General features: G+C 36.3%; 1 long non-coding RNA gene across 1 annotated transcript; it reads right to left on the reverse strand.

Annotated features, from left to right (window-relative positions):
* Positions 1–5,661: 5,661 nt before the first annotated feature.
* LOC118752353 lies at positions 5,662–15,898 on the reverse strand. The gene is made up of 6 exons (XR_004994669.1): positions 15,720–15,898; positions 7,028–7,147; positions 6,865–6,960; positions 6,333–6,770; positions 6,138–6,259; positions 5,662–6,080 (listed from the first exon to the last, which is right to left on the reverse strand). It is a non-coding gene; the product is annotated as an uncharacterized LOC118752353 (long non-coding RNA).
* Positions 15,899–20,670: the final 4,772 nt, after the last annotated feature.

Below are 20,670 nucleotides of genomic sequence, written 5' to 3' on the forward strand. Positions count from 1 at the left end.
CTGAGAGGTCGTGTGACGATTGGGCCTATGGATGCGGTTTGGCAATGTTATATTGCGTCAAAGTCTCATTCGGAGACACCAGGATTGTGTTGTGGAGGACAATACCTAAATACCTTCGCTGGCTCCACGAATATCGACAAATACATTTCGGCATTTAAGTGAATTTCATCTCTTTAGCCCACATTGAATTTCTGTAATCCAACGATTCTCACCCATTTTGTCTTGTTGGCGCAAGCGAATGAAGAACAAGCATTTTTTCAAATTTAAAAAGTAAAAATTTCACTACCCACAATTTAAAAATGTTCTTAAAACTTGCAAAGAAATTTGGAAAAGAAATATCACTGTTTTTGTTTTTAGGAGTAGGGTGGGAGTGTCATTGATAAAATTAGAGCGAGAGAAAGTTTTTGTTACAAAACCTTTCATTATTGAATCATAATGAAAGACAAAAAACGTAAACAAGCAATTTCTGAACAAAAAACGGTTTATCCACAAGATGTTTGAATGGAAGAATTGCAGATTTGAAAAATGGCAAACCGCAACGCTTTATTGGCAGTAGGTCCTTTTTAAAGCACATTAAAAAAATAAGCCTCTACATACATAGGGTAGGTTCAGAAGGCGCAGAAGTTGAGCCCAACTGTTACTAAAAAAATCAGTGATCGTAATGCGTCTTCTGAACGGCTTGATACATTAGCTGTCAAATTCAAAACACACAACATGTTGTCTGAAATGATCAGAATAATAGTTGCGTTCGCGTAGCTGTTAATTGTTCAGGTTTAACCAAAAGTAGGGGAAATTGAGAGAGCAAAGTGACATTTCATTTTGAGGGGAAGCTGCTGGTTTCTGCTGGAAAAATTTTTGCCAACAGCAAAGCAGCTGATCAAAAACAGCTGGTTGGAATAAACGAAAATCCCGAAATTGAATTTTAGCATTTTAGAAAACAAATATGAGCAAATATTACAATATGGAAGAAGTAAGTAGATCTAGTTTTTGTTAAGTTTATATATATGTGCATATGTATGTATAATAAATTGTAATCTTTTTTACTAGGTCCCCAACAAAAGGATATGTAGTCGTGAAACGAATGAAGATGAACTTCCAACTAAGCCAGGAAGTACCGCAGAGCAGGATAATCCCTCCATGTCAATAAATCAGCACATTGGAAACTTCGAAGGCATTTTTATAAACATTTTCTTTCGGTCTTAAAAACTTGCCTTATTTTTTTACAAAAGCCGAGAATATGGATGCAAAAAAAGCAATGGAAAGAAAACAAATTGTTAGTGCGCTTATGATTGCAATGGAATCATCTTCATCAGAAAGTGACAGTGAAAGTGAGAACGAAGAGGAGTTAGCGATAATGCAAAAGTTATCAACAAACTACGACTTGTACTCAAATATATTGCTGCTGTTCAGTAAAAGACAGCCTCGTAACTGCGTTAATAATTATATTGAGCAAACAGTGCCAACTTACACTGAAAGAGAATTTAGGATCAGTGTTGCCGCGCCGTCTCAAGAAAATGTATCCCAAGCCAAACCAAGCCAAAAATGTATCCAAATGTATTCAATTTTCTTTTTTACATATACATCTCATAACTTGTAAGAAAACCAAACATTTTCATGAAAAAGACATAATTTAACCCATGCTAAGGACTTGGAATACATGTGCATAAAATCAAACATTTGTAATTTCAATTTATAAAGTACATTTTTTGTGTATAAGTATTTTGCAAAGTAAATATAATAAATAGCAAGTACACTCTAAAAAGAGCATGTAAAACTACTACTGAAAAGTATCTATTTTTCAACAAAAATGTGTATAAATATACGTATAGGATGTTCAGTATTTGATTTTGAACTTGAGATCTTTAAAATATACACATAAATACACATATGTAGAATGTTTAAAATTGCAAAAATTTTCAAACTACAAATACAATTCCTACTAATAATAAACATTACTTTATTTTAAACATTGTATGTGTAAAAGTAAACAGGCAATGATTAATTTTATTACACGGCTTGCAAATTTGCATACATTAAAAGAGGAAACTGGTTACCTCTCTCAATATGCGCAAATAAACAAAATTTTTTAGAGTGTATTTATAGTCATTTCAGTAAAATTCATAAAAGTTTGCTTAAATAAATCAAATTTAGTTTTTTAAACTACATTGAAATCTTCTTGTTTTTTAAATTTACAAATGAAAATATATGATATGAAAGAGATAACTACAGAAAGAGTATAATTTACTTTACATATATCGTCGTTTGAAGTACAAAACCGCGTATCGTCATTCTGCAAAACCGCGTAACTGACATTTGCTGCCAAAAATTGGATTTGCTCACACAAGCTCTTGACTTCGTCCTGAAATATACTAGCCAGAAATGCGATTGCTTTATAAAAAAGGGAACCATTTTGAAATATAAGTGTTTTTACTCTCTAGAAAACAATTTATGCAACGTCACATACGCGGTTTTGCATTATCTTGATACGCGGTTTTGCATTTTGTTGCGGTTTTGTACTTTGAACGACGATATGTATGTATATTAAGATCTTGCTTAAAGCATCCTTTTAAGCTAATTAAAGCAATTGCGGTTATACCTATTTTGGTGAGATCTCTTCATATGGTCATTGCTTCGTTCACAAAAAATAAAATTCTTTAATTTCACGCTTAAGTAGTGATTCTTTATACGTTTAGAAAACGTGATGCTTTCTACCATCTTTAATGAAAATCGATTTTTGAACAAAAAAAACTTTATAGGAAATATACAATTTTGGCCTATTTAAAAAAGTATCCACTTTTATACTGACCGGAAAAAATAAGTATTCCGCAAAAATTCGTCAAAAAATGTATCCAATTGGATCTATTTAGATCCAAACGGCATCCCTGTTTCCGAATTTCCAAGTCTTTTTGAAAACCTAAGCGAAAGGTTCTTAGTTTCGGATTTTTATTGCAATCTTCGGGGTGACAAAAGACTCTCGGAAAAGACACATTTATTGTTATTTTTGTGATTTACTGGCCACGCTGGATGTTGTTACTGAGATTTAGCCGACCGCTTCAATCTTTCTCTTTCAACGATTTGTGTCGTGATTAACAGAGTAACGATGTTCTTAAGCTCCCTAAGTCAACAATTTATTGTATGGCCAACCCAAGAGCAGATGGAGGAATCAAGTAGATTCTTTGACAGGAAATGTTTATTTTCCAAGGCAATAGGTGAAATATTCAATTGTCAATGAACTTGTATATAAATTATATTAATTCAACTATTTAGGTTGCATTGATGGTACGCACATAAGGATAGACCCGCCAAGTAAAGGAAAGGACGATTATATTGACCGCAAAGGAATGACGTCAATATGTCTGCAAGCGTTTGCAACGAAAATAAAAAAATTCTGAACATTTTCGTTGGCTATCCAGGTTCTTGCCACGATAGTTGGGTATTTAAGAACTCAACGCTTTACAACAGATTGCCCTCTTATTGTAAAGGTAACAACCCTTGAAATCTTTACCATCACATAACACAGCATTTGATATGTTTCAGATTATTACCTGTTAGGTGATTCCGCATATCCCTGCAACAAATACCTAATCACGCCTTACAAAGATAATGACCATCTAACAAACGCTAATAAATTGTTTAATATTAAATTAAGTTCTGGACGCATAGCTATAGAACATAGCTTCGGAATCCTTAAACAACGTTTCAGGCAGTTATATCACTGTAAGCTACGAGGCATGAAAAAGATCTGCCATTTTGTAAGGGATTGCTGTGTTTTACATAACATTGCCGACGAGGAAGATTTAGAATTTACGGCAGAGGCAACTCCGGAGTTCAATGAGGAAATCACCGTGCATGGCGAAGTTGCAAGGGGAAACTCGGTGAGAGATCCGATTTGTCGCGATATACAGCTCCGCCGAAATCAAAATGTTTAACATATACATACAACATGTTTAACATATACAAGTGGTCAAAGTTCAGGTCTTCGAAAAATTAAATTCCCTATATTTTGAACAATTGTGAACTGCTTTTTAAATTGGTATCGTTTTAAAGGCGGTTAAACCCCTTTCTTTTAATATGCATATTTGTATACTTTGTATATTAACATTTGAGAAAACACTTAAAAGGAAAAAATAGCTATTTTTCTTATAAAAAATATTTTAAACAAAAAAATTACCAGTTAGTACAATTGAATACTTTATTTAAATAAAATAGAGAATTACCTTTAATTTGTATATCTAGCTTGTTATGTAAAAGATCAAAAACCATGGTGTTTTTATATTTTTATAAGCCTTAGGGCCGATTTTTCCAACTGAACTTAACTTAGTTCAGACTTAGTCAAGAATAAGCTGATTAAAAACTAGGCTAACTTTTGGCTTAGGTTAATCTAGATGGTGAAAATGAACTTGGACTTATTCATTTTCACCATCTAGGGTAACCTAAGCCAAAAGTTGACTAAGTCCAAACTAAGTTTAAGTTGAGATGGAGAAACCAGCCCTTACACTTCTGTTACATATGCGTTTGCTTTATTTTTAACAGGGCTGTGGGTGAAGAAGAACGAATTAACGCATAAAACAATATTAATTATTTGTTTTATTAAAATATGATATTCAATTATATTACTAATTAGTGACCTTTTTGTATTTTTTTTTTTAAACAAAAGGTATTTTTTCCTTAAATCTTTTAAAAACCATTTCCAAATTTTCTGAAATATGAAGTTTTTAATTTTTCAAAAATCTGACGTTTGAACCCTTATAGCATCTGTAATATAAGTTTACCATATAAATAAGAGAAAAGGCGGAGCACGTCTGTATTTTTACTTTTTTTGTTTTTTACATACAATAATTAAAAATAATCTTTTACCAAAGGTTCAATTTCGAACTTCGATGGCCCATACCTTGATTATACCTAAATTGATTTTTAACAAATCTAAAAACTCAAAATATTTTTAAAAATTCACATTATAAATTTGGAATTTCGAGGACCATTTGTTTGAATTTTTGTCAATTTTTATCACACATACATATGTATGTACATTGTTTTAAAATTTGGTTTATATGGTATATGTTTTAAAATTAACTACATCACGAAAAAATATCGTGAATATTTCGAAAAAAGATACATTCCTTCACTTTAATGGGACACTGTATGTATTTATTTTTATTCTGGTTTTTACTCTATTATGTTTGTACTATTTCATTACCCAAATCATTTTTAGATAATACGTAAATATATTAAAGATCGTTATGTTTTAAAAGACTTATTCCAAATAGCATGTAATATATTGAGTTTATGAAAACATAGTTTATACTACAACAAAAAACATAAAAATATATTTTCTACACTTTGTGCAAAACTCAGGAAAATTCAATAAATTTGCATACAAGTTTGCAACTTTCTGATCACATTTTTAGGAACAATTTTGAAAATGCAGTGGGTAAAAACTAATAGGGTAGCGAAACACAACCGAAACCATGTACGCCCAAATTTCAAAGGTTGTAAAAAAATTCAGCTAAGTTTCATCAACATATCAAACTTTTTAATCAGATTTTTTAGAAAAAAGTTTGGTATGCAGTTTTATTTTAGCATAATAAAGTGGAAGTGTGAGGTTGCTGAAAAATCCTCCTGATTTTTAATAATTTTTAACCTGAAGGGGTTATTCTTCCATACAAAGTGTTTTCGAATTTATTTTATATAAAAAAAAATAACACCGCCAACAAAACAATTATTGAAACTGCACACCAAACATTTTTCTAAAAAATCTGATTAAAAAGTTTGAAATGTTGAAATGAAACTTTTACTGAATTTTCTTATTCTTGTACATGGATATAGGTATACTCATCTTTTTAAAAGATCTACTAAAGATTTTAAAATAGAATTTTTTTCAGTCTGTAGCTGTTCTCTTCTTTCAGCACGAGCTTCCTTTCTCCTCATGCTTTCCTCCTTAATTCTTATGTTCTCCTCCAGCAACTTTTGCAGATTTTCGTCAATTTTTTCCCGTTTAGCATCGCGAAGCCCCGTTTTCTCCATAAACTACTCTATTGCTGACTTTCTTTTTCTCGAGGTAGAAGGTGCCGCGTCTAAAACTTATTTAAGCACAAAAAATACTCATTTTAGTTACATATGATTCTATACGTTAATACCTGGAGAGGCTGGAGAAGCTGGCGAGGAACCTTCATCCGCTTCAGCCGACACTTCAACCTCATTATCGATAACGTATTCCGGATGAACTGATGCTCATTCTTTAAAAATTTCATCCAGTTCACTATAATTACAAATGAAAACAATTGATAATAATTAATAAAATTAAAATTGTTTATAAGAGTCTCAAAGCTTACGCTTGATAAGGACAAGTTTGTCTTTCTCTGCCTGTTTGGGAGTTGTGGAGCTGAACATTTTTGTAGCGGCGCTCCAGAGTGAAAAACTTGCCCTCCACCTGCGCAGCATTATAAAAATGCCCTTTAGCGCAGAGCTCGTTCGTGATGGTGTTCCACATTTGCTTTTTATTTCTTAGGTTAGCAGTCTTCCCAACCTTAGGTCACAACTCCTTCACCAGCGCAAGCAAAACTTTCGTAGGGGCATCGAGCCATAACAATTTCTTTTCCTGGCTGCTTCCACCGGGAATGGGAACAAAGTACATATGCTTTCGTTCGGTACTGTTCGAGATTCATCGATTGCAGCAGTTGCCATGCCAGCAACACCCTGCGTGAAAATAATTTCTTCATAGGCTTCATCGCCTGCATGCTGACAAGCTATTTGTACGCGATAGTCTTGATCTAATTTAATTTGAAAATTTTTTGTTATTTGTACAACGATTTTGGGGTGGGCATAATCACGACATTGAAACACATAATTTTCAGAAGTACTTACCACTTTCAACTCTACGGAATGTACCAGGAGAGCAGTGTACTTCCAACTTTTTATTACTTGCCATCTTTTGCTAAGGGCTATTTGCAACTGATGCGTCTGTTGGTTAAAAATATCATTAGAAATTCCCACTTTCCTCAGGGCCACTTTCACAAAACCGATGTACCTTTTATTGAAATCCAGCAGCGCGCTAAAAAGTGTATAATGTATTGAAGCGAAAAGGCACACGTTGTTTCCACTGGGGCTGATTAAAATTGATGCGTCTGACCAGGACCACTTCACAAAACTACGGACAGATTATTGTACTTTACGCAAATCAATTATATCAAAACTGTAAACTACCTCTAATTAAACTTGTAAGAACTCCGTAATTATTCGTTAAGTCATAAACTGCATTAGTAGTAACACTTTGTGAGCGCTTTGCTTATGTTTTAAATTTTACACTTTTGAATGTAAACAAAATTTCAATCAGCTGTTCGTCTAACTTGCAAGTTTCTGCAAATTTTCTGTTCGCGTACTATTTTGGATATTTTTCTCTTGTGAGAGAACAGATGACATTTCGCCGGAATTTGGCAGTTGGTTGGTTTCTGCTGGAGATTTTAAACGAACGCACCTAATATTACGATCATCTAACACGCAACTGTTCAGTTGATCAGAAGTACAAAGCAACGCGTTCAGAAGGTGCAATCGCAACAGTTACTGAGCTGTTGCGCCTTCTGAACGTGCCCATAGATTCGAAGTTAGCACAAAATGAAATTTTTTTGTTTGTTGTTTACAAAAAAATACTTGCCAAGTATATAAGTCAAAATTTTTAAATATATATGGCTTTCATTCATTTCTTCATAGAGTTGGTGCTTCTTTTATAGGAAAATTCATACGGCTTATGAACAGATTCATACCATGTAAATGCACCATAAACTATGAAAAAATGAAAGGGAGAAGTATACATGCCTTCTATAATTTTGACTTATGTGTATATTTGCAAGTCTTTGTGTAAAAAACAAAAAATACACATTTTCATTTCTTTGCCATCTTGGAAAATATAGGCTTATTTTTACTTAAATGTGATATAAAGCTCATTAAAATGTTCTGTAATGTCCTGTTTTTAAGTTTGTTATCATAGTGCTAGTATAGTATTTTGATTGTCCACTATACGTGAGTTGCTTCTATTGAAAAAGTTCTAGTACAAAGAATTTCTTTGTTTTGAATTTGTTTGTTTATTGTTTTTAATTTTTAAAATTCATACTTTTGACATGTATGTGAATGGCGGAGTTGCCGCTTTCCTCCTTTTCGGTGGGTTTTTATATTAAAAAGGCATCAAAATGGGAAAAATCCTCCTTGGAATCTCTGCATCTGTTAAACTTTTTATGGGGAGATGTATGAAAATTCAACTTGCTATAATTTCATATGCTTAACAGTATCACAACAGTATGTTTACAGTATCTCCCCATAACTCTTCATATGAAAAAATGTATTATATGCATCCCACTCGATATCATTGAATTCCTCATAAGAACATGTAGTCCCTCTATTTTAGCGTATCAACAGTTCATAAGGCTTCATACCTTGTAAATTCACCATAATTCGTCGGGGAAAATTTTAGAATGGTAACCCCCGAGTACGGAATTAAGGAAAATACGGGGGGTAGAGGGGGTTCTAAAGGGGGTATATGTAAAGTTTTAAAGCGCGGAACCTTATAGTTTTTAAGTAATTTGTTATTAAAGTTTGTAATTTTCACCAACTTGTATGGGACTATTTCACAATATATAATGCACTTTCCACTAAATTTGGACGTTATTTTCACTCAATATATGCGCAGTAAGAGTGTGCACGTTCGAACAAATAAATACTTTAAGTATATTACAGCTTTTTTATCAAAAATTGATTGTTTTTTAATTTTATGAGAGTATGTATAGCAGAATATGTGCAGATGGCAGCAGGACTGTGTTGCCATATCTAAAAAAACCAAGAGTGGAAAGCAAGACCAAAAGAAGATACGATAAGGTTATTTTGTTCAGATTAAAATAAATAGTAGGGGGATTAGGGGCTGAACACCTTTCTGCGTAAGTGGCCTTCGGCCGCGCTTAGGGATTATAACCCTCACAACGTAGAATTCTCCTTTCGGTGTTGCCGAAGAAAAGGGGCCGAACGCCTTTTGCATCTCTCTGCGTAGGCGGCCTTCGGCCGCGCTTATGGATTATAAACCTTACTACGTAGAATTCTCCTTTCTGTGTGAACTAACTGGGGCTACCGCCCCAGTGATATAACCTTGGGAAAGGATGAGGCAACTAGAATTACCTTTCTGTGCGGTAAACCTGGGGCTGGCGCCCCAGTGATGTCTATTTTGGTTGGCCATAAAGGAAAGCCAACTGCACCTTTCTGCGTAGGCGGCCTTCGGCCGCATTTAGGGATTATAACCCTACGTAGAACTTTTCTTTCTGTGTTGCCGGAAGAGGGGAATATGACCCCAAGCCCCCTACTATTTATTTTTATCTGAACAAAAGAACCTTATCGTATTTTCCTTTTAATCGAATTTTCTTTTGGTCTTGCTATCCACTCTTGGTTTTTTAGATATGGCAACACAGTCCTGCTGCCATTTGCACATATTCTGCATGTACTCTCATAAAATTAAACAACATTCAATTTTTGATAAAAAAAGCTGTAATATACTAAAGTATTTATTTGGTTGAACATGCACACTCTAACTGCGCATATATTGAGTGTAAATAACCCGTAAATTTAGTGGAAAGTGCATTATATATTGTTAAATAGTGCCATACACGTTGGTTAAAATTACAAACTTTAACAACAAATTCCTTAAAAAGTATAAGGTTGCGCGCTTTGAAACTTCATACAGGGAACTATTTGACCCCTCTCTACCTCCCATATTTTCCTTAATGCTGTACTGCGGGGTTACCAATCTAAAGCCCACCCCATGATACAATAATTTTTAGAAGGTAGTTTCACTTCAAAATTTTTGACATAAACCGTGTCTGTGACAATCACGCAATGTGGCCACTGCTACGATATAGAACTTGGGGATTATCGCTTGTTATTTTAGATATTTTTTAACAGAACATGTAAAGATTTATATGTTTCATAATTTTTATTTTTAATATAAATATACGTATTTTATACATACATTTTTGCCACTGCTAATCACATGAATAAAAATCATAAAAATGAAAATATAACAGCAATATTTCTTGTTTATAATGGATTAGATCCATCGCACACCACGGACTTTATCGGTCGCCAATTTAGATGTGATCGCTAGTCTTTCCATTGCACCACAACTTATTGGTCAGAGCGATTAAGCTGGTGTAATGTGCGCACCTCCATACATCTTCATGTACATATTTCAAGCGAGCCCTATCATTTAAATAGGCGGCCGATAAAGTCTGTGGTGTGCGGTGGCTCTTATAGCTGCGTCCTTACATCTATTCCGTGTGTTAATTAATTTGCAGTTAATTTTTTATGAAGAAAATTATTACAAAATATTCGAAAATTTCTCTTCTTATATGTTTGGCTTTTCTTTGTTTTATTTTTCCAACGTCAAAAGCTGGATTTTTTTTTGAAAAAGTTGGTACAACAAAAAATACGAAACACGTTTTCTGTCAGATAGCTAACATGGCGGATAAGAAGAAGAAGTGAAACTACCTTCTAAAAATTATTGTATCATGGCCCACCCATTCGTCGCAGCTCGTTAAATTATTGAGCGTAAGTCCAACTACTAATAGCTGCAACCCTACTGGTTAAATACCAACACATCCAATTCTCTCCTGCGTAATAATTGTAACTCTCCTGGCTAAACTTCAACTCATCCAGCTCTCTTTTCTACGAACATCGTGCTCTTTTCGCTGTAGCAGTCGTCATGATAAGTTCAACTTTATATTTAAGCGTAAGAAAGAGCACAAATGTAAGTACATATGCTCATACTGAAATATGAACATATATGTATATTCAAAATGTAAAATAATTTAGATTTTCACGTAAGTTCATCAATTTGCTGTAAAATTCTTGAATAAATAAACCGGATTAGTTCCGAGCACTGAAGCGTAAACTATTGCTCTAAAATACTCAACATCCCAAAATATTTAGTGCAGAGATTTGACACGTGCGGGGACTGGTGCGAAAATATAACCTCTGCGATTATCGTGACGTAAAGCTTCTGTTTAAAGAATTTAGTATATTCTTCTCTGGATATCTTCGACCTTCTAAAGATGTTTTCGCCGACCCGCGCTAACAATAGGTATGTACTAGTACGCCCAACTATCTAAAGTTTTAGAAAACTTTTATTGGTTTTGCGTTCTCGTACCCAAAAAACTTGCAAAGTAGGGGAAATTGAGAGAGCAAAATGTGAAAGAGAGCTGCAAACTTCTGCTGAAAAAATTTTTCCCAGCTAAAACTTGCAAGTAAAAAAATCAGCTGATCACAAACACATGTTTGTAAATAAACAAAAGAAAATATGGCCTTTTTGAGTTATTATTGCAATTTTTATTATTAATGCTAGTATACAACTAAAATGTGCGTAAATTTAATAAGCACAACATTCATTGAGTTTATTTTTCGTTAATTTGCTATTAATCTCCAGTTTGTTTACTTTAGTGTGCTGACTTTGGTTGCCGTATGACATTTTACGTTTGTACCATAATTTACCTTTAAACATACCAAAATAGATTTAAATGCAGCATGCTGAAATGTTGGTTTGCTGAAGCTTTCGGTTTCGGTAGGTTGATTGTTGAAATGAAAATTTTATAATTTTAAACCTAGTCTATTACATTTTTTTGGATCAATGATGGGTGTTTGGAGGAGATACTATTGTTTTTAATGCGTCACCATGTGATATCAAAAATAATTATGAGAAAAATAACTTATTCATTCCGATATAATTAAATCGTATTTTAAAAAGGTTTTTCTTATCCAAAACTATTCAAATGTATAAAATGCCAAATCGGAGGAAAATGCACCAAGCAGAAAATAAATTGCCAAATTAATCACCAGTGGCAACTGTGCAAGTGATCAGCTGTTTCGAAGGTTGCAAGTTTTTGCAAATTTTGCGTTCTCGTACTTTTGTTGATATTTCGTCTCTTTGAGAGCGAATGCTGCTAAATTCTCAGAACTTTTGCTGCTGGAGAATTTTGTCCTCTCAATGCGAGTACACACCTAATACCGCAAGCAAATCGGAGGAGCCAACCCTAACGGCGAGTGTTGGCGCGACAACGTGTGCGCTACCCAGCTCAAATGTTCCAGACCATTCGCCGCATGGTTTCTCGCAAAGTGCTACATCTATAGATGGGTACGCACAGGCAGGGGAACGTGTGTATGTAAGTAACGTGACTGCAGCAATAGATCTGGGTGCTAAAGGCTCGCAATGTGCTACATCTATAGATGGGAACGCACCGGCGAGCGGCGCTACTGACGGTAGCTATATGGCACCTACGACAATCAGGCAGGGCAATCCTTCAATCGATTCTATACTAAATGAGCAAGCGCTAGGGCAAGTATTTACACCACCTAATATGGTAAGAGCAGATATTTTTTCGCCAGACAATCCATTTGATACCAAAGCTCCGCATCGAGCTGTTTCGAGTCCATCTGCTGCGTGGCCCGCAAACTCCACGGTTCTTATTAGTATGCCTCCGCGTTCAGGGTATATATCTACATCAGCACAACCATCTCATTTCTACATTCCTAGTAGACAGTATGCCCCTCTAAACACAATAACGCAACGAACGCAAGTCTTAGGCACAAGTCACCCCTTCTATTCCACCACTCTTCATTATGACGACGGCTTAGCAGGTGCCGGATTCAGCGCACCACAAACCACTCCATATCAAGCCGTACAAACTACAAAGCAAGCATCGCACTCAACCGCAGTGCCCGCTGATCAACAATTTCTTTGTTATAATGCGAACTCAATTCCAATAACTGGACCTGTTCCGACAGTCTCTTCGACAGGCATATTCACCGCTTCGATTCCATCGCATGTACCTGGTGGCTTCTACAGCAGGCAACAAGGCGCCCAATGGTCGATTGCACATTGTCAACAATGCAGATAGCATCCAGGCGGGTTGTTAATAAAGAGCTACCGGCATTTTTTGGCAAACAAGAAGAATGAATAAAGATTCATTGTTAATTATGAGCAATCTACTGAGTGGTGCGGATTTTCAGAAGCGGAGAATCTTATCCGCCTCCAACGCTGTCTGCAAGGTGCTGCTTTAGAAGTAGTTAAAGGCAAACTGATGACACCTTCAACCGTATCACAAGCCATCGAAACTCTTCGCAAGTTATACGGCAGACCTGCCGTCATACACCAAGCATTACAAGGAAAGCTAAGGCAAGAGCCGGCAGTTCGCCACGACAATTTAGAAACTCTTATACAGTTTGCTCTTGCTGTCCAAAACTACCGCTCGACTATGAATGCTATTGGACTTTCGGCGTACTTAAACGACCCAATGCTTCTATCCGATTTATTAAGTAAGCTGCCATGCGACCTAAAAAGGAATGGGGTAGGCAGGTAGTAAATATGATAGTAACTGATTTAGGTAAATTTGACGACTGGCTCTTTAAATTAGCGAGGTGTGCTAGTCAGGTAGTTTCTGTGGGCGCAACAACAACAGTAAGCGGAATAAAAGGTAAACACTCAAAGTCCAGACTTCAGTGCATGACGTAGTATAAAGTAAAAGCGATAAAATGAGTGGCCATCCACAACAACAATGCCTTTATTGTAAAGAAGATCATAATTTGCAAAAATGTAAGAAGTTTCCTTTATTAGCTATTAAAGAGAGATGGCAAATTATACGTGAGAACAAACTGTGTATTAGATGTTTTAAAAAGGGTTGTGATATCAATGGTTGTACAAAACTACATAACGCTTTGCTTCACGCAGATGATGTAAAGGTGCATAATGATACTGCTGTTATGCTACACACTAAAAGAGAATCAAATAAAATAATGTTTCGTTATGTTCCGGTCACGTTATATGGAAAGACACATTCAATAGAAACGTATGCGCTAGTCGACGAAGGGTCAGCATGTACTTTACTGGAAAGTGACGTCGCTTCGAGGTTAGGCTTGCAAGGACCATCCCGAGAGCTCTGCTTAAGATGGACTGGAGATCACACCCAGTCCGATCCAACTTCAAAACTGGTAAGTGTTGACATCTCATCATGCGACAAGTCGTCGCGATACACCTTGCGTAACGTTCGCACAGTGGCAAAGCTCGACCTTCCCATGCAAACGCTATCCGAATCGACATTAAATTCTCGTAACCAGTTAAATAAATTGCCAATAAAGCCTTATGAGTCTATGCGTGCAACTATTCTGATCGGCATAGATAACGCGAAACTGGGCGTACCTTTGGAAGTAAGAGAAACTAAAGGCGATCATCTCATTGCCGCTAAATGTTGATTAGGTTGGGCGGTGTATGGCCGCGTCAGCGCTGTTTGTGAGACTTCCAACAGATTTCTACATATTTGTTCGTGCACTGCCACAGAACGCTTGGATGACATTACTAAAGCTAACTACGCTTTAGAAGCGGAAGGTGTATGTAAAACCGACGACCCCCTAAAATCCAAAGCAGATGAGCGCGCGTATGCTATTATGAGATCCACAACTCTATACCTGCCTCTTGAAAAGAGATACGAGACAGGACTGTTGTGGAAGTTTGACAAAATAGTCACGACCAACTCTCTGCCTATGGCAATGCGGCGTCTGAATTGCCTTGAAGAAAAAATGATACGAGATCCTAAGCTGATGGATTTTTTAAACAATAAAATTAACAGCTACGAAGAAAACGGTTATATCCGTAAGCTGAAGAAAGGCGAATCTATCCTATCGGAAAAGACCTGGTTCTTACCAGGGTTGGGCACTTTTGCACTACACTTTCTTTGTCCATGCCTCCGCGCCATACACCATATTTAAGAACTTTTTTTTACTGTGAATTTAATATATTATCTACATATGTAAAATAATAGCCGTTTCCATGATTGCACTTAACTCAAACACTACTGGATAGATTCAGTCAAATTTTCAGAGATTGTACCTTGCATATATGGTCCTATTATAGGGTAGTTTAGTATAAATGAAAAAATAGTATCAAAAATGACCCTCTAAGGAAGTAAGGTTAAATCTATAACATGTACATATATTAACTTTTTACATTTTGCTAACTCAGGTGTACAAAATTATAGAATAAATGTAATAGGCCGAAATCTGCTGAAATAATAAAAACAGTTATATCTTCGAATCTGGTTACGCCTTGCGTTACAAGATGGAACTCATTGTTCGATTCGGTTCAGAAGTTAATAGAAGTCAAAAACAGATTAGGTGAACTATGCTATATGGTGGAAATTTCTACTTTCAATGAGGAAGAAATTGAGTATTTGGAAGAATATGCAAAAGTAATGCACCCTATCGCAGAAGCTATCGACTTCCTTCAATGAGAACAAAACATTTTTTTTGGTTACTTTATTCCAACTTTACTATCCATCAAAATAAAAATGCGACGTTTAGCTTCCGAAAACTTGAAATATTTGACGGAAACTAATAATCAAATGCAATCAAAGCTAATGCAAAGGTTTGAAAAATATTTTAGTTTGCACTCTGACTCTTGGGATGCAGTTATTGCCGCAATTCTCATTCCCGATATCAAACTAAAATTTTGCAAAACTTTACTAGAAAGTGCTGATTCATACGGTCTAGAAGATGTTCGGGATAAATTTAAAGAATATGCGATGGAGTTTAAAAGACAACCGGTAGGGGAAGATAATAATTTAAAGCCTTCCATAAGTGCTAATACATCATTTCTCAAATTCGATGAGGAGTCTACAGGTATTTGATTAAAAGAAACCAACCTGCAAAAGTTTTGTAAATAATTTGCTTTTTTAGATGAAAATCGGTATACGTGTTGCCATGGCGGAGCTATAGCAACTGAAGTAGTTTTGTAACTGCGCCAGTGGAAAGATTTTTTCCTTTGCTGGGATTGTCAATCGATCGACAAGGCAAAATCTTTCAGACCATAACTTTGAAATGTTGGTACTAAAAAAGGCAAATAAAAAATGAATTATGTTTTTATATTTTTGAAGAGACGTACTATAATTAGAAGTATCAAGAATATTGTTTATTTTGAATATATTTCTCTTTACTGCTTCAGCTAATATAGTCTTACTTTATTCTTCAAGAATAACTATGTCATAACAATAAAACTTGTTTACAGCCAAAAGCAATGTCATTTTACTGACAAATTTTAATTATCAATAAAGGTTTTCACTATCACTAAATGTTAAGTCGTTGTGCAAAATGTTTTTCACTGTCACTAAGGGTTTAGTGATAGTGCAATTTGTTTTTAACTATCACTAAATGTTCAGTGATAGTGCATTTTTCACTATCACTAAAATTTTCAGTGATAATGGATTCTGCATTTTAACTATCACTGAATAGACAGTGGTAGTGAAAAGCGTATTGCATTAATTTTTTAGTGCATTGTGCCCAACCCTGGTTCTAACCCCTCTTCACAGTTGCGAACAAAAATAAAAACAAAACTCGGATCGTATGGGATGCCGCCGCTGCGGTTGAGAACGTTTCATTAAGTAGTTATTTGATGTCAGGCCCAGATCCTTTGACGTCCCTAATCGGCACACTGATGCGATTTTGTGAACGGCGTGTGGCTAACGCAAGGGACATCCGTGAAATGTTCCATCAAATTCTTATAAGAGATGAGGACCAAGCGTCTCAATTATTTTTATGGTGGAACGGAAATCGGTCGAGGCAACCTGATGTGTATGCAATGATGGTTATAAGAGGCAACCTGATGTGTATGCAATGATGGTTATGACTTTCGGAGCCGCCTGCTCACTGTCTTTGGCAAACTACGTGAAAAACGAAAACGCATCGCGTTTCAGCAATATATACGCGCATGCAGTCAGTACGATTCTTAAAAATACCAATGTTGACGATTGGTTACACAGTGCTGACGACGAAGAAGAGTTGATCGAATTGGCATCACAAGTTAAGTATATACATGGAGAGGGCGGCTTCGAAATGCACAATTGGCTCTCTAACTCAGAAAGAGTGCAGCAAGCGATTTCAGGTTCGACAACACAAGCAGAGAAGTGCCTTGAGAAATCAGGTACCTTGGTTGAAAAGGTTTTGGGAATGTGGTGGCTTCCACAAACGGATGAGCTGACTTTCGTGGAGAGGTTTGACAAGTCGGTCTTCGAGGAAAGTGCTATCTACACAAAGCGTATTATTCTGCGCATCATCATGACGATTTATGATCCCCTGGGATTATTGGGATTTTATTTAATCCGGGCAAAAATCATAATGCAAAACTTTTGGCGTAGCGGCGTGAATTGGGATGATGCGATTGGCGCTAATGAACGAGAGGAGTGGCAATCATGGGGGCGATTATTACCTGAAATAGAAAATATTCGTGTACCGCGATGCTACTTGAATGCCTGCACTAGTCACGATATTCAGCTGCACGTTTTCTGCGACGCAAGTGAAGCTGCTTACGCTGCGGTCGCCTATTTAAGAGCAGACCATAAGGGCGCTATAATTGGTCTTCGCATTTCAAAACTCATCAAGCAGGAAGTGACGCTGCCGGTGACCAAAACCATATTTTGGACGGACTCCAAAAATTTCCTTCATTGGATTCGGTCAGACGCTCGGAGATATAATCAATTTGTGGCTCTCCGGGTAGGTGAGATTTTGGAATCGTCGAACCCCTTTGACTGGCGTTGGGTGCCATCAGCTGAAAACGTAGCCGATGAAGGCACAAAGTGTAATCAACACACACGGATGGATGGTGATTCGAGATGGTTTCGTGCCCCCGAATTTTTAGTTTTACCACCGAAAATGTGGCCTGAAACGCACTTACCCGGCAACACAGATCTTGAAGTACTACACCATATTCAAATCGAGCCAACGTCGAACTCACCATTATCGGCGATTATGCCAAACGCCGAGCGATTTATTAAATGGGAAAAATTTTGCGCTGCTCAAAGAAATGTTCTGCATTTCCTCCAAAGATTGATGCGGTAACCAGCACAATCGAATCATCTACAGTTAGCCCTTTCGTGTCCCACAATCGAAGGCGCTGAGAACCTGATCATTCTAAACTGCCAACTCGAAGCCTTTGGTGAAGAAATCAACTGCTTACAACGAGGTTTATGCGTGAGTCGAAAAAGTCTCATTTTTAAATGCTCTCCTTATCTAGATAATGCCGGAATACTCCGCGTTAAAGGAAGAATCGACGCAGCAGAAGGCATTCAATTCGATACGAAAAGGCCAATTAACCTGCCAAGCAAAAGTCCTGTTACTACACTCATCGTTGATTTCTATCATAGTACCACCACTTACACAACGAAATCGTTGTGAACGAAATTCGCCAGAAATATTGGATGAACGATTTAAGGGCGTTGGTATCGTCAATTGGCAGGCGCTGATACAAGTGCGTTACAGGCAACGCACAGCCGCGAGCACCGGAGATGGGGTCTTTACCGCCAGAACGTCTTGCGTTGAACACACGTCCCTTCACATATAGGGGGGTAGATTATTTCGGCCCTATTGATGTGCTAGTCGGAAGACGACGTGAAAAACGGTGGGGCGTGCTCTTCACGTGTCTCACCGTCAGAGCCGTGCATATCGAGATTAACATTCGCTCTCAACTGATGCCTTTCTTCTTGTTTTGAAACAATTTACAAGCCGACGTGGCGTGCCGCGGCGTGTGCTATCAGGCAATGCTACGAACTTTCGCGGAGCGAGCCGATTCCTTCTGATGGAGATGGAAAGGCTCTCTTCAGACGACATCGAGCAACGTTACCCGGAAATCGAATGGTGCTTTATACCCCCTAACGCACCGCATATATGTGGAGCATGGCAGAGAATGATCCGCTCCGTAAAGTCTATCCTCTTCGAAATTCTACGCGAAGAGGCAGTTCAAGAATATGTTCTAAGGGCTGTACTAGCTGACGTGGAGTGTATAGTAAATTCCAGGTCGCTCACTTATGTGCCTTTAGAGACGCCAAATGATGAGGCTCTTACCCCCAACCATTTTTTGACTGGCAGTTCGAGCGGTCTGCGTGAACGTGATATTGAAGACGGTGGTGGCTACGAAGGAATTTTAGAAATTAATCGCAAATAGCAGATCGGTTTTGGAAGCGCTTTGTACAAGAATATTTGCCCTGCCTGACACGGCGCAGTAAATGGTACGAGAATCCCCCAGATTCGATTGTTGTAGGCGACATTGTCATTGTCGTAGATGACAAAAGCAAACGCAATACCTGGCTAAAAGGCGTTTTTATGGAAGTGCACCGTGCGAACGACGGCCAATTTCGTAGTGCCGTTGTTAAAACCGCCTCAGGGATGATGACTCGGCCTGTGGTCAAACTAGCGAGGCTGGATCTAGTTCAGTAAATTTTCAGACGGCGCACAGTGCTTTCCTTCCATATGAAATGTGGGCAAAAATAGAATTATGGACGGATTTAAATGAAAATTCGCTTGTTAGCAAAATTTAGGACGCTAAATTCAAATATGCAATTGTTTTAGGATAACTTTCATATTTTCACTGTAAATGCAGTTTTGAAGTTGAAAATTTGGGTTCTTGTGGCTTTTACATAGGTATGTACAATACATACCATTCTACTTTCCAAAGTGAGGTGTGAAATGACAGGGCTTGGCCTGTAGATGTGTAATAACGTTTTGTATTTTTTAAAAGAGTTGCCACCTGTTACTAATTTTAGTAAAATTATTTAATAAGTTAAATGAATAAGATGTTACAATATGGGCATCAATTGAACTAGTTTTGAAAATACTTTACCTCTAAATGACACGTAGAAGGGTCGCCACATGTTTAAAAATCAAATTCACTTTAATTAAGGGAAAAAGGTAACTGAAATATGTATAAGAATATGAGTATAAGACAAATGAAAAAATTTTACATATTTAGCAATAAATAAGTGGAGAGGAAAAACATTCCTGAGTTAATTTAAGAGTCCAGTAATTTAAAAGGAATGTAATCAGAATAAATCACTGATTGACAATATATGTATTTGTACTAAAACAACAAATACAATGGCGTAATCCTATGGTGTGACGTAACTATTATTTTATTTTAACTTAATTCGACTTTACAAACAGGTGGCAACCCTATTCGTAATATATTTAAGCTAAAACCATCTTAAACCTCTTTCGTCTGACTACCTTATGGTGATACCTATTTATTTCAATTACCTAATTCCTTCAGTTCAAGTGGAATTTGATTTTTTAAACAGGTGGCAACTCTCTACATGTAGTTAATACACATTTTGATAATTCTTTTAATAATTGATTTAAATTGTAAAAAAATTTTAATTCAATTTTTTAACAATCTAATTTTTTAACAGGTGGCAACTCTCAAAAAAAAATAACCCTATTGTCCACAGGTTAAGATTTTTAATCTGACATTTAATTTTAGAAAATGGAACGAATCGTGCAGATCTCAAAGCACTGACGAAAAATGGAAAAAATATCTTATGCCTTAGCGAAAAACGCATTACTTCAGAAAGTGCAAAAAATGAGCAGGTTTTTATTTCTTCCTTTGAAAGCTAAAAGCCTGTACTATTTAATAAAATAATAAAAGATAAGCTATTTTTACATATACTTTTTATTCATTCCATTAAAATCTAGCATTTTTTGAAATTTTGTTTAAAAAAATCGTCTTTTTTGGAACGCCGCAGGGACACCCTGTGTTTAAATTTATCCCAAAATTTTAATTCCTGTAATTCTCTACTATCTATATGGAAACAAGAAACGTCAAACCAACAT

Source organism: Rhagoletis pomonella, unplaced genomic scaffold (assembly GCF_013731165.1).
Source record: "Rhagoletis pomonella isolate Grant_MI unplaced genomic scaffold, Rhpom_1.0 Rhpom_scaffold_00001, whole genome shotgun sequence".
In the NCBI taxonomy this organism is placed as follows: Eukaryota; Metazoa; Arthropoda; class Insecta; order Diptera; family Tephritidae; genus Rhagoletis; species Rhagoletis pomonella.